Source organism: Talpa occidentalis, unplaced genomic scaffold, assembly GCF_014898055.3.
Source record: "Talpa occidentalis isolate TD23 unplaced genomic scaffold, MPIMG_talOcc4v2.1 talOcc4.4, whole genome shotgun sequence".
In the NCBI taxonomy this organism is placed as follows: Eukaryota; Metazoa; Chordata; class Mammalia; order Eulipotyphla; family Talpidae; genus Talpa; species Talpa occidentalis.
This window is the reverse complement of record NW_023604295.1, coordinates 74181908-74194780: the sequence shown is the minus strand read 5'-3', so window position 1 is coordinate 74194780 and position 12873 is coordinate 74181908.

Here is a 12873-nt window from a genome sequence, read left to right as displayed (position 1 = left end):
TCCAGATCTCAGATTAGATGTTTCTCATTAATTTAGATGACTCTACTTACATGACTCTCATGTCATTAACCCTGTCATCAAGTACTTAACTTTCCCTTGATGACTCAACATACTTGGTACTGATTTTTTTTATAGCTGTGTTAATGTGTATTAAGTACCATACCAAAGGAGACTTTCTAACTACCCAGGAACTAGTACTACATTTGACATAGGATTGGTAAATATTTATGCATTTAAGGACCTTGCTTGCTTATTGTTATTGTTGTTGAATTACCCTCACATGCTTTATGAACATCTCTCATTACAAGCAATATTGATTTCCCTGTTATGAACTATATGATGAGTAGTAGGTGTCAGTAAATATTTCCTGAATGACTGCATTAATAAACTGTAGAACTTAAGACTAGAAAATAAGCAAATACATTTCAGAAAATTTCTAACCACAAGAATCAAAGGAAAAACATATTTCCAGTTAATTAAATCAGTGAAAAATACATTTTACTATTTCAGGCTCAAAATACTTTGTAAATAAAGGTCATAGTGTGTTTTTTGGTGATGTCTTAGTTATGGTAGTTGTAAATAAAAGTGAATTTAAGCAGATAACATGATACAGTGTCACAGGAAAAATGTTTCCTCTGCAGTTTGGTGAAAGAATGTACGTCATGTCCAATTGAATTCCGTTTGAAAGCCAGTTCTGGCCCAAGTCAGTCCCTGGGCACATTACTTATAGCCTCAAAGCCAGAATTAGCTTATATTCAAAATGGGAAAATCTGTTGTATCTGATTATCTAGAAACAGCTTCAAAATCCTAATAACTCCTGGATGGTTCCCTAGAATATTAAGGGTAGTGACATGGGAAAACTGTCAAGACTTACATGTTAAAGGAATATGGCAGTTTAATGAGAGAATTAATGGATGACAATTTTATGACATTCTCCATGTGAACCAATAAATAACTGCATATTGCAATGATTTCTAAAGTTTTGGTACCCTATTTACAACATTCCTAAAAAATAAAACATAGATATGCCATTTATGTACATAATAATCACTCACATGATGGTATTTAAAGACTATAATACAAGATTTCAACGCCCTAAAATATCTTTGCCACTGGCCCCTGTATCTCTAATTCCCTAATGTTACCATGAAAATCCACGGGAGTTCTGTTTTCAAATACAAATTAACAAGTACTAACAGTGAACCATATGGAACTACTCTTCTATGTCAAAATCGAATAAATATAGACAATTTAATGTCATACAACTTTTATATTTAATCAGGCATTAATGTTTTACATGAAGTCATTTATCATATAATCTATATGCTAGGAAATGAAGAAAAGGCATGATAGCATGCGAGAGGTGTGCAAAAAATGTCAGACTTGGGTCATGGAACGACCTCATAATTACACCATAATACAATCACTGGAAGTAAAAAAAAAAATGAAGTAACTTGGTTTTTGATGAGTTTCAAGGAGGAGCAAGACCAAGATAAGATATTTTAAAGAAAAAAGGGAATCAAGAAAATACACTCATAGGTTCTCTACAAACTTGCTGTGATTGGGCCTCCCCGGTGGCGCAGCGGTTGAGCACTGGGTTGCGAAGCTGCCCGCTGCCTCTGCAGCGCCGGTTCGATCCCCGGCTGCTCCCCGGCCACCAGAGGAGGGTCCCACATGGCGCGCAGACCTCTCCTGCCGCCCGCTGCTCCCCTCAGCAGAATTCTCTCACCCTCCCGCGCTTCTGACTGTACCCAGTGCTTGTATAAATCAATTAATCAATCAACCTTGTATAAATAAATAAATAAATCTTTACAAACTTGCTGTGATTAAACCTTAGTTAAATGTGACATTTATGTTTGTGGTTCCACTTACCTCATACTGATGAAGTTATCTTTGAAGAAGTGTCAGATAAAACATGTAAGGAAAATGTCATGACTTCTTTTCACTAGGTTATATAAGTTAGAACCTTATTACACAAACTACTAACCTGATTCAGAAAGAAATGGTAATGTTTGCCCACTGAGGCTTAAGTAGCTAAAAGTAGCAAACTATAGATAAAATTAATGATTCACATTTTCATGGAAAGGAAAATACATTCAAGTACATTAAAATTTCTTTTCTCCATTTAATTTCCCCAGGCTTCCCCATTCTGGTTACTGAAAACAGAATGTTTTTTTATATATGAAACACAGCTATACAGAGGTTTTAGTGGGTCAAAAGGACAGTGGTCAGGTAGAGAACAGGTCACTGTCTATAGGTTCTTACCCACACACACAATTGCAAGGCCACTCAGGTTCAGGGAACAACAATAATCAGGCTTTTTCAACAAACAGGGGAAACAGAGTTTCTAAGGGCACAAGTGGTTGGCTATCTCATCCTAGATAGCATCCACAGTGTCTGGAAGTCCCAAACAAAAGGTCACTCATTCAAGATGGCGCCATCCCATCAACAAGGGCCTGGAGCTTGTGGCAGCCTGCAAGCAGTGGGCCAGGATCTGAGTCACTGCAGCTGGAGGTGCTCACAGGCAGGCCCCCCTGGATGACATTGCAGCAGCCCACGGCAAAAGTCTGGACCAGACAGCAATAGAGGCAGCCACACCAGATGGTGCCAGATGATCAGGTGCAGTGAACAGCTCTCATAAGTGACCCAGACAGAGTGCTAGTCACCCATCAACGGTGCTAGACTGTACTGCTGGTCACCACTGGTAAAAAAAAAACACCATCGTTACAGCTCTTTGTGAGTAGTTGGCCCACGCCAACAACTAACAATTCTTTGGGACCGGGCCTGGGCCTTTGATGCTTCTTTCAGGCAGTGTCAGGGGCAGGCTGGAGGCAGTTGTTGCCGGCCTGTCCTCTGTGAAGCTCTTGAGTCAGTTTCCATCTATGTGTATGAGACCCAAGCTGGTTCCTGCTCTTCCTTATATCATCTTTCAGGGGTCCTGCCCCCCCCCCCAAACCACGCTGATTGGACCAATTTCAATCCTGTAGCTGATTGGACCATACTAACCAGCTCATAGCTTGCATCTGATGGGTCCTTTCCACAACTTGGCACCAAATCCACTGGCCTCTCCACTGTCCACAGCTGGAGGTGCTCATAGCCTGGAGCTGGCCCATTGGGGGCCCCATGCGCCTCCCTGCAGCCCTGAACAGGGGCTTTCCTGCCCTGCTGCGATGTAGGATAGGACCACAGCCGGCCGCATCATTGCTGGCCTCTGCCAGCAGCCTGAATCCCAGTGGGGCTGCGGGCAGTGGGTGGTGAAATGCCCATCACCCTCTGCCACTTGCACTGCCCCCAGGCAGCTACTGTGGACAGGTGGAAGGCTGCCACTGCTTTCCAGCAGCTCCTGCTCCAGTTTCATATACATTGTTTTTAAAGTGGTGAAAGGACTGCTGATCTTACTAATCATAACAAAATTAGAGAAAAACAAATTTAAATATCCTTCCTCAATTCAGTCATAATTTTTTGCTCTGTTTCAATTCAATACTGTAAAGGCAGGACAGGACACAGGGCAGGTTATGTGATCCCATGCAGACCGGGTAAAGGAGGCAGAGTCCTCAGTGGTTTTTTGCAGATTTTTACTGGGGTTCACCAGGCATATGGCAAGCAGGGGTGCTGGGGGGCCAGGAGGCTGGCAGTCCTCCCAGCCCCCAGCAAATCTGCACTCTCTCTGGGCTCTCCGGAGTTCTCTCTGCTTCTCTGCTCTCGGCTTCCTTTCGGCTTCTTGGCTTCTGCTGGCGTCCCTGTGACACCGTCCTTAAAAGCCCATTCTCAGCCCAGGTGAATCCCATCTACCTATGCCCACACCCTACTCCAGGTGTCCGCCATCAGGCATGCACTCAGGACCCCAAGGATGGCTGAGGGCAGAAAAGCCTGACATTTTTCCTTACCCTACAAATACATCATGTGCTAAGTTGAATACAAATTAAAAAAATAAAACTGAAAATGCTTGTAATGTTTAATTTTTCCTGCCAGGTTATCAGTATGAACTCCTTTCCACCTAAGCACGTATCCTTCTATCCTGCTACTGGCAAATTCAAGGCTCAGGGCATACACATCTGTCCTGAGAAAATACAATCACCATTTCCTTCAAAACCCTGACTCCCAACAATGAAACAGAAAGGAAGGAAAAAAAAAAGCAAAGTCAAGGATATTAAATTTCCCTTACCCCACACCTGATTCTCATTCGACCCACTGTCTACATCTTATTAAGCCCACCCTGATCTCTTTTATTCACATAACATTTTTACAAGCTATGCATAGGGTATCCTAAGACCTTGTGCTTTTCCATATTACTGAGCAGTTCTAACAGGGCAAGAGAATATTTCTGAAGTAATTTTCTTTCCGTTTTTCCCCCTTTAGGTCATTTTGTTCTTCTGCAGAGGCCATCAACTCTGGCAGTGTGGGCACCTGCCCACCAGAATGAGCCTGAGATTCCCAATTCATTTCACACGGGTCACTAAACTGATATCAAATAGCAGTAGCTCTTGTTTACTACCAGCTTAGATCATATTCAAACTGGAAGCTCAAAGCTAAAAGGCTTAACCTCCAGGCCCTTCACCCTGGGTCACTCCCAATCTGTCTCTGGGGCACTTTTAATTAATGGCAGAGTGAAAAGGATTATAAATTCCAGAATTCCCATATACCATCCCTTACAGATGCCCAACTCATTGACAGCTAAGAAGGCTTTCCATTAACACATATTTGTTCTTATGATTGTATCTGCACAAAACAAATTAAGTAAAGACATGAGGAGGCAATTATCTTGAAAATTCAGGCTTGAAGAGAAATACTTCACTGAGGTTTGGGAATTTACTTTTTTGAGATTGGAAAAATCTGCCAGATGATGTCCTTGCATTAAATTTAACTTTGTATGTGCTGGTACCAAAGGGCAATGAAAAGTGGAGAGTGATTTCCAAACCATTTAAACCCACTCATCAGTACTTAGAGAAGAAAAAAATGAGTGGAGAAAGTTTAAAGCAACTGGATTGCTTTATTCAGCAATTAGCAAAAATCTAGCGCTGCCTGAGAGTACATATAAAGTGAGTGCTATTATTGAGTGGAAAACAGAATTTCAAAACAGTAATTTTTCAAGTTTTTTTTTTTTATGTGTATGTTTTCTAATGGAATACCCCAAAGTTAACAACTAAGTTTTGGGACAACCAAATATTCTTTCTGAGTCATGTATGTGTTTTGGTTATTTCTAAGATGTTTTCAGTTTTGTTTTCCAGTGGTGAGCTCCAGCACGGCGAGGACATAATGAAATCCTTTTCTGAAGTTATTTCTGGAAAGAAATTTCATGTACCAGCCACACAGCTAAGCCTGCTCCTTGCTAAGTTTTTCACATGACACTAAATTTCATCTTCACAGAAATCTTATGAGGGCAGTATTATTGTATGAAGTACTATCATGTAAAGAAACTAAAGTTCATTCATAAGATTATTTGATATATATAGGGCATATATATGTGCACACACACATATATATTTGGCATACACACACACACACACACCCCATGCCTAACCACATATTATCTTTTATGGGTTAAATTGACTCCCATTCCCCCACTTTCCCTACCTTCCCACCACTTCAAAAAAAAAAAAAAAGGAGTATCCTAAACCTCAGAACCTTTGCATGAGATTTCATTTGAAATTAGGGTCTTTGGAGGTTTACTAAACATAAGATGATACCACTGGGGTCATTTAATTCAATAAAATTGAAATGCATGTAAGAGGGAAATTGGACACACACATTGTCCAGGGAGAATGCCACTGAGGAGGGACACAAACCTTGGAGTGAGGCACATGCAAGCCAAGAAGTGCTACCCATCACCTGCAACTCAGGAGACATGGGGTGGATGCTCTCAGAGCTCGCAAAAGGAGCCAACCTTGCCAGCACATCAGTTTTGGGGTTCTAGGCTTCACACTCTGAAAAAATGCATTTCTATTGTTTTCAGTGACCCCATTTGTGGTACCTTTGTTTAGAAGCCCTAGAAAACTAATGCTACATCACCTAATTAGAAGCAAGAGAAAATAACAGGGTGGAGAGATTAGTTTTCCATAGTAAGCAAATTCAGATGAAGTTGCTTTAATCTTTTGTTTCTTTAGGTAAACATAGCTAGAAAAAGTGTGTATCTGAGTTGGAAATGGACCCTTTCAGGTTGTATTTTATATTCTGAAAATTTGGCCAGGTAATTTTCTTTTTTCTTTTTTAAAAAGATTTTATTTTATTTATACAAGAACCGGAGTACAGGCCAGATGTGCGGGAGGGTGAGGGGATTCACCAGAGCCAGAGCGGGGAGCAGAACAGGCAGACCGACAAAATACACTGCTGAGGGGAGCAGCGGGTGAGACAGGAGAGGTCTGCTTGCCATGTGGGTTGCTCCGAGGCCGGCTGGGATTGAACCGGCACTGCAGAGGCTGCGGACAGCTTCACAGCGTGGTGCTCAACCGCCTGCGCCACCAGGGAGGCCCTGACCAGGTAATTTTCTTAATATTATAAAACAAAAACCCCTCAAAGTAAGAGCCCCATTACCTACAGGAATAATTCCAAACTTCTCAACCTGGCAGTGTCTCTTAAAAGATGTGTATAATCATATGAATTGTCATTCTCTTCTGGGCTTATTCTGTCTTACTTCCATAAAGTCACTAATATTCCAGCTAGAAGGAATTCCTGGATGTTTGCCCAAACGTGCCTTCTACTTTCCCACTTTCTTTCCTCCATGCATGTTGGGCCCCTCAAATTAAAGCACTACTCTTCTTCCCTCTTCTTTGATGTCAACATTTTAAATCCTCCTATGCACAAGACTGTTTGGTAAAACATCCCCTGTGTTAATCCTTCACCGATTGCAAGGACTTGGAGTTCAGTTATTTCCTTCTTAGTGACAATTTCTGACAAAATCCTGTGGATTTTCCAGTTTCATGCTTTGCCATATAGTATTGTGACTGCTTATCTTATCTCCATTACTGTTTCAAAAATCTCCTGGATCAGATGGTATTCCCACTCACATTTTATGCCCTACCCCTACCTCCAGTAACTAGTACTAGGCCTTACACAGCCTTGATCCTCTATAAATATTTGCTAAATTGATTTTAAGTTTGAGTTAAGATCTCTTGGGTTGAAGAATAACATTGCAGATGGTATGCTTGTATTGCAATGCTGGGGCATCATTGGAGCAAGGCATCTGTTGCAAATTCTTCATCTAAATGGTAGGAACTATGGAGGGGAAGATTTTTCATAAAAGGTTATCTACAATCAAAAGCAACAACAGAAACAGGCAAAACTGCTATAGAATTTTTTTCCAGTTTATTCTATCTACTTAGTGGCAATCCATTTGTCTGGTTAGCATATCTGCTAGATTCCAGTGTTAGATTTGAAATAAAGCTAATTTGCATTGGCATAGTGACTTAACTCACTGGTGTACTATTACTATGTAAGCAGGTGTACATGCGACTACAAATAAATGCTTGCTGATGGAATCCCAGCAGGGCTTCTGATGAGTTTTCATTTTGTTGAACCTTTCCCAGGAAATTACTGTGTAAAAAGCTTTGCTATTAGTTCTTTGCCTGAAATATCGTTTAGTTACACCTGGCCAAATTCATGGCAATTAAACGAACTATACAAAGAGGACATTCCAAAATTCTCATCAGCCTTTTTTATTTGTTTTCTTAAATTTATTACTGAAATAAGAGAAATATGTTAACACACACATACTCACATTCCAATAGCACACATTAAGAAAACTTGGTATTCAGAAAAAAAAAAAAAAAACTTCTAAAATGGGGATAACTGAAGTTAATCTTTCCTTAAAATAGAATCCAACATATAAATTATCAACTCTAAACTTCAAGCTACTGTTTGCTAATGATAGGTACAATGTATACCTTATATATCTTAATGGTGGTCTTAAACAAGTTTAAATGGACTAATATACAAACACTTTTACTGTATTTTGTGATACATTAAAAAACTGACAATATTCACTGGGATTCAGTGTCACAGCATATGACCATACATATCAAATTGCTGACAATAACAAGTTATGTGACAGGATCAATCCCAGCATATATTCACAGTGGTATAAAAATGGATTGTTTTATGAACATATAATTGCATCCATAGATTTGGTTTCCAAAAACATTTAGTCAACAACTATTCATTATGTATCTCCTTTATTTGTGGTTGTCTGGGAAAGGTTCAGTTACAAAGAATGTGCATTTTGTTTTCAAAATTTTCACTCTAATTTGAAATGAGATAGGAGGCAAATATTCACATAAAAGAAAATCATCAGAAATATAAGGCAAGGTATGTCAATGGCAAATGTTTGCTAAAAGTATCAGCAATATAGTCAGCCAATAGTAGAGTGAGATTTTCACATAAGGAAAAGTTTGGGGAAGTATATGTAAGTTAGAATGACGAAAGGTCCTGATTTGAATGGAAAAATTCTCATTTATGCCCATATGCCTCGAGTAATAATTATTACAGCCCACTTTCCCACTTCAAAGTATTGCAACTTTATTGAGAAGTATATATTCCAACTATCACTGTAGTAAATGTACAAATTTGACCTTGAATAAAGGCTTAATTCAAAAAAACAGAAGTATTTCTGGAAATCTAAGATAGGTGAGTGGTATATGCAAAGAAACAAACAAAACCACAGAAATCAATAGATTTGGTGAAGTTTGGGGGCAGGATCCTTGTCTGTATTGAGAACTACAAATAAAATCTGCATTGGAGATCTGGTGTTCCCAATTCTGTCTTCCTGGCTTTCTCATGAAAGAACAATAGCACTTTTTCCCAGAGTCCTTTTTGGAGGGAAAGGGGATTTTTCTTGCTTCTTAATATGGGCCTATATTTCAATTATGTCTTCTCCTTTAAAGTTGCTTTTGCTGCATCCCATAGATTATGGTAATGTGTCATGACTTTATTTCATCTCAAGGTATTTTTAAATTTCTGCTTTAGTGTCCTCCATTATCCAACTGTTATTAAGCAGCATGCACTTAGTCTCCATGTACTCACAGTTTTTCCTGTTTTTTTTCTTATAGTTGATTTCTAATTTTATGGCATTATAGTCACTGAATGTACTAAGTATAATTTCGATCTCTGTAGGTTTATTAAAAATTGACTTATATTCCAAGGTATGGTCTAGTCTTGAAATTATTCCATATGTACTTGAAAAAAAATATGTATGTAGTGGTTTTAGGGTGGAATGTTCTGTTAGGCCTATTTGGTTTAGCTCCTCATTTAAAACTATTGTTTGTTTATTTATGCTTTGCCTTATTGATGTATCCATTGTTATAAGTGGGTTACTAAAGTCTCATATTATTATTGCTATCAACACCTAAGTTCTGTTATTATGTGTGTTCATGCTGCATCCATCATACAATGCAAATAAGAGTGTTATTTCTTTTCATCCACCTATGGTCACTTAGATAATTTCTATAGCTTTACTATTATAGATGTTGCCATATCTAGCATGGTGGGGTGGGGGAGCACATATCATTTGAGTTAATATTTTCATTTTCTTTGGGTAAATATCCAGATGTGGAATTATTAGATCATATGGTAGTTCTATTTTTAACTTTTTGCGGAAACTCCATGTTTTCTCCCCTGGTGACTGCACCAACTTATATTCCCACCAGCAGTGTACAAAGGTTCCTTTTCATTATTTTTAAATAACTTTCAAAATTTCCTGAAATAGAAATGAAAATGTGTTGTTACTTTCTGGTTAAAAATGTAAATATTCTCATGGTTTTTTTCCTCTTTTAATAAAATAATAACAAAAATTGCAATGAAAACTGTAATATGTGTGTCAAACAGTATACTAAACATTGCATGTTTTATTCTATTCATAGTTATGAAATTATATTGAATGATTTTACTCAGTAAGAAATAGTTAAAAACCACTTAAGCCTGAAAAATGACATTTATCAATCCACAATTTTATGACACATAGACATAACCTTTTGATTGTACCACATAAGATAAACATTTACATCTTAATGTAATTGATATGATGGACATTTGGTACTACATTAAGGAACAGAATTTGAAGAGAAGCTTGGAAAAGAACAATCGATCCTCAATAATGGGAGAATAAAGGAAAATAAACCATGAGCAAAAATCAATATTATAAAAAAAAAAAATTCAGAGGTTTCCCTGGTGGCACAAGGGGTTAAGACCAAACCTATGAAGCTATCCGCAGCCACTGTATCACGAGTTCGATCCCCTGCCAGGGAGCTACCCACATGGCGCAGCAGACCTCTTTTGACTCGTCTGCTGTTCCCCTCAGCAGTGTATTTCAGTCAGCCTGCCTGTTCTGTTCCCCACTCTGTCTCTGGTGAATCCTCTCACCCCCCACACCTCTGGGCTGTACCCCCATTCATGTATGCATAAATAAATAAATTTTAAAAAAATATTCAAACGCTGAAGCACCAAACTTTTTGGTAGCAGTTATAGAAATTTGTAAAATATTAATAGCAAATAAGAGCTGACCGCAAATTTTTTTTCTTAAAGATTTATTTATTTATGCATACAAAAACTGGGGTGCAGGCCAGAGGTAGGGGGGTGAGTAGATTCACCAAAGACAGACTAGGGAGCAGAACAGGCAGACCTACTGAAATCCACTTTTGAGGTGAGCAGCGGGCGAGACAGGAGAGGTCTGCTGCACCATGTGCATAGTTCCTTGGCAGGCTGGGGATTTGTGCTGCAGAGGCTGCGGATAGCTTCATAGTGCTGTGCTTAACCCCTTGAGCTACCAGGGAGGCCCATGACCTCAAAATTTAAACCTTGTTTTCAAGGTAGCTCTGATCCAATATCAGTTACTTATTCCTTCGCTCTGAAAGTCTGTTGCAACTTCATAGCCATTTTCCTGGCTTTTTTCCCTCCTGGCTGCCTGCCCATCAGCAGACAGGGAGGTATTTCCTCACCATTTGGAGCTATTTTTTGGTTTCCCCATTTCTTTTGTGATCACCACCAAGCCCAGAAGACCCATTTCCAATCTCCTCTGAGTTCCAGCCTTTAATCTGAATGGTTGACCTTAATCAAGTGAAACAGATTGTTCAGGAAGTGTGATAACCAATAAATTAGTTGACTTGTCAAGTAGAACTCACCTCAAATATTTAACAATGCAATGATACAGGGGAGTTCCTCTTTACTTTTAGGCCAACAGCATAATAATGACATAGCCACAAAATTTTCACAATATTTAAGCATATGCATATGCATATACAATAACAGGAAAATAATATTTTCCCAGATTCACTAGAGAATAAAAATAGGAAAAATATCTATTGAGGTATTTTCTATTATAGGTCGTGAAATCTGAGGATGATTTATAATTGGCATAAGAAATTAATGACATTGTTTGACATATTTGCAAGCCATTTAATAAAATGGCACAAATAAATGAGAAAAGCAAAGAACAAAGACAAATATAAATACACATTAACTGAATTATTTTTCATAGAATAATCTCAGAATTTATGAAGAAAAGCGGCACTTCATTTGATAGATTGAGATTTTTATTCCACATAGAGAATTTTTAAACTATAGCACATTTGCATATGACAACAAAACTCTATCAGGCTTTGTAAAGACACAAAACATGGAGTCATGTGGAAGTAGGGATCACAAGAATGGAAAAGGTATCTATTATAATCTGACATTCAGGAGTGATGTCATTCCTTTTTCCCTTGCATCAGAGGCTTTGATTGCTTCAAACTCTGTATGCAATTATATTTTAAAAAGAGCAGTACTGATAAAACAATCCTTGGGGGTTGCTAGTAATTAGGATGTGATGTCTTAAAGTCTGAATCTAGTGGTTAGTGTACAGCATTTTTATCTCCAATGAGCACAGTAATGATGTTATGGTCTTGTCACAGCTGACATAGAAATTTTGGTGGTTCTTGATTCTATACATATATAATTTATATATTTACATATATACATATATAATTTCTTAAACATAAAGTGGAAAGAAAAAAACAAGAGGAAGTACAGAAACATTCTTGCTAGACAGAGCTGCTGTTTTAATAATTCAATCTTGAGGGATTAAATTTCAAAAGAACCATTGAAATTTCAAAAGAACCTTTAATTCAAATCAGTTCAGGTCATAGTTATGCAAATTAAACAAACAGCTACTATATATATATGCAATGTATTTTATATTGAAGAAGCTATAGTATATAGTGTATGATATGTAACACATACTACACAAAATATGGTTCATAAAATATTCAGGTATGCAGATGTATTTACAAAGTAAATGAGTATGAACAGGATGATATGCTGAGCAACTGATAACAATGGTTCACATTGTTATTTTCTTTCTAGTATCAATATTGAACATACACTGACTTTGTAAAGTCTTTTCATTGCAGACAAATTAGAAATAAATCATTTCAGGGCATAGCGTGAGAAGGAAAACCAGGTATTATCTGGCTTGGAAGTATTAGAAAAAACTGAAAAGAGTGATAGATTAGGTAGGTTTCAAAGAGAAGCGTAAGGGCCTCCCTGGAGGTGCAAGGGGTTCAGACTCAACCTGTTAGGCTGTCCACAGCCCTTGCAGCATGAGTTTGATCCCTGGCCAGAGACCTACCCACATGGTGCAGCAGACCTCTCCTGCCTTGCCTGCTGCTCCCCTCAGCAGTGTGCTTTGTTCAATCTGCCTGTTCTTTTCCCCACTCTGTCTCTGGTGAATCCTCTCACCCGACACACACATCTGGCCTGTACCCCAGATTCACTAGAGAATAAAAATAGGAAAAAAAATCTACTGAGATATTTTCTGTTATAGATAGTGAAATCTGAGGCACATCTGGCCTGTACCCCAGCTCTTGTATGCATAAATAAATAAATCTTAAAAAAAAAGAGAAGAAT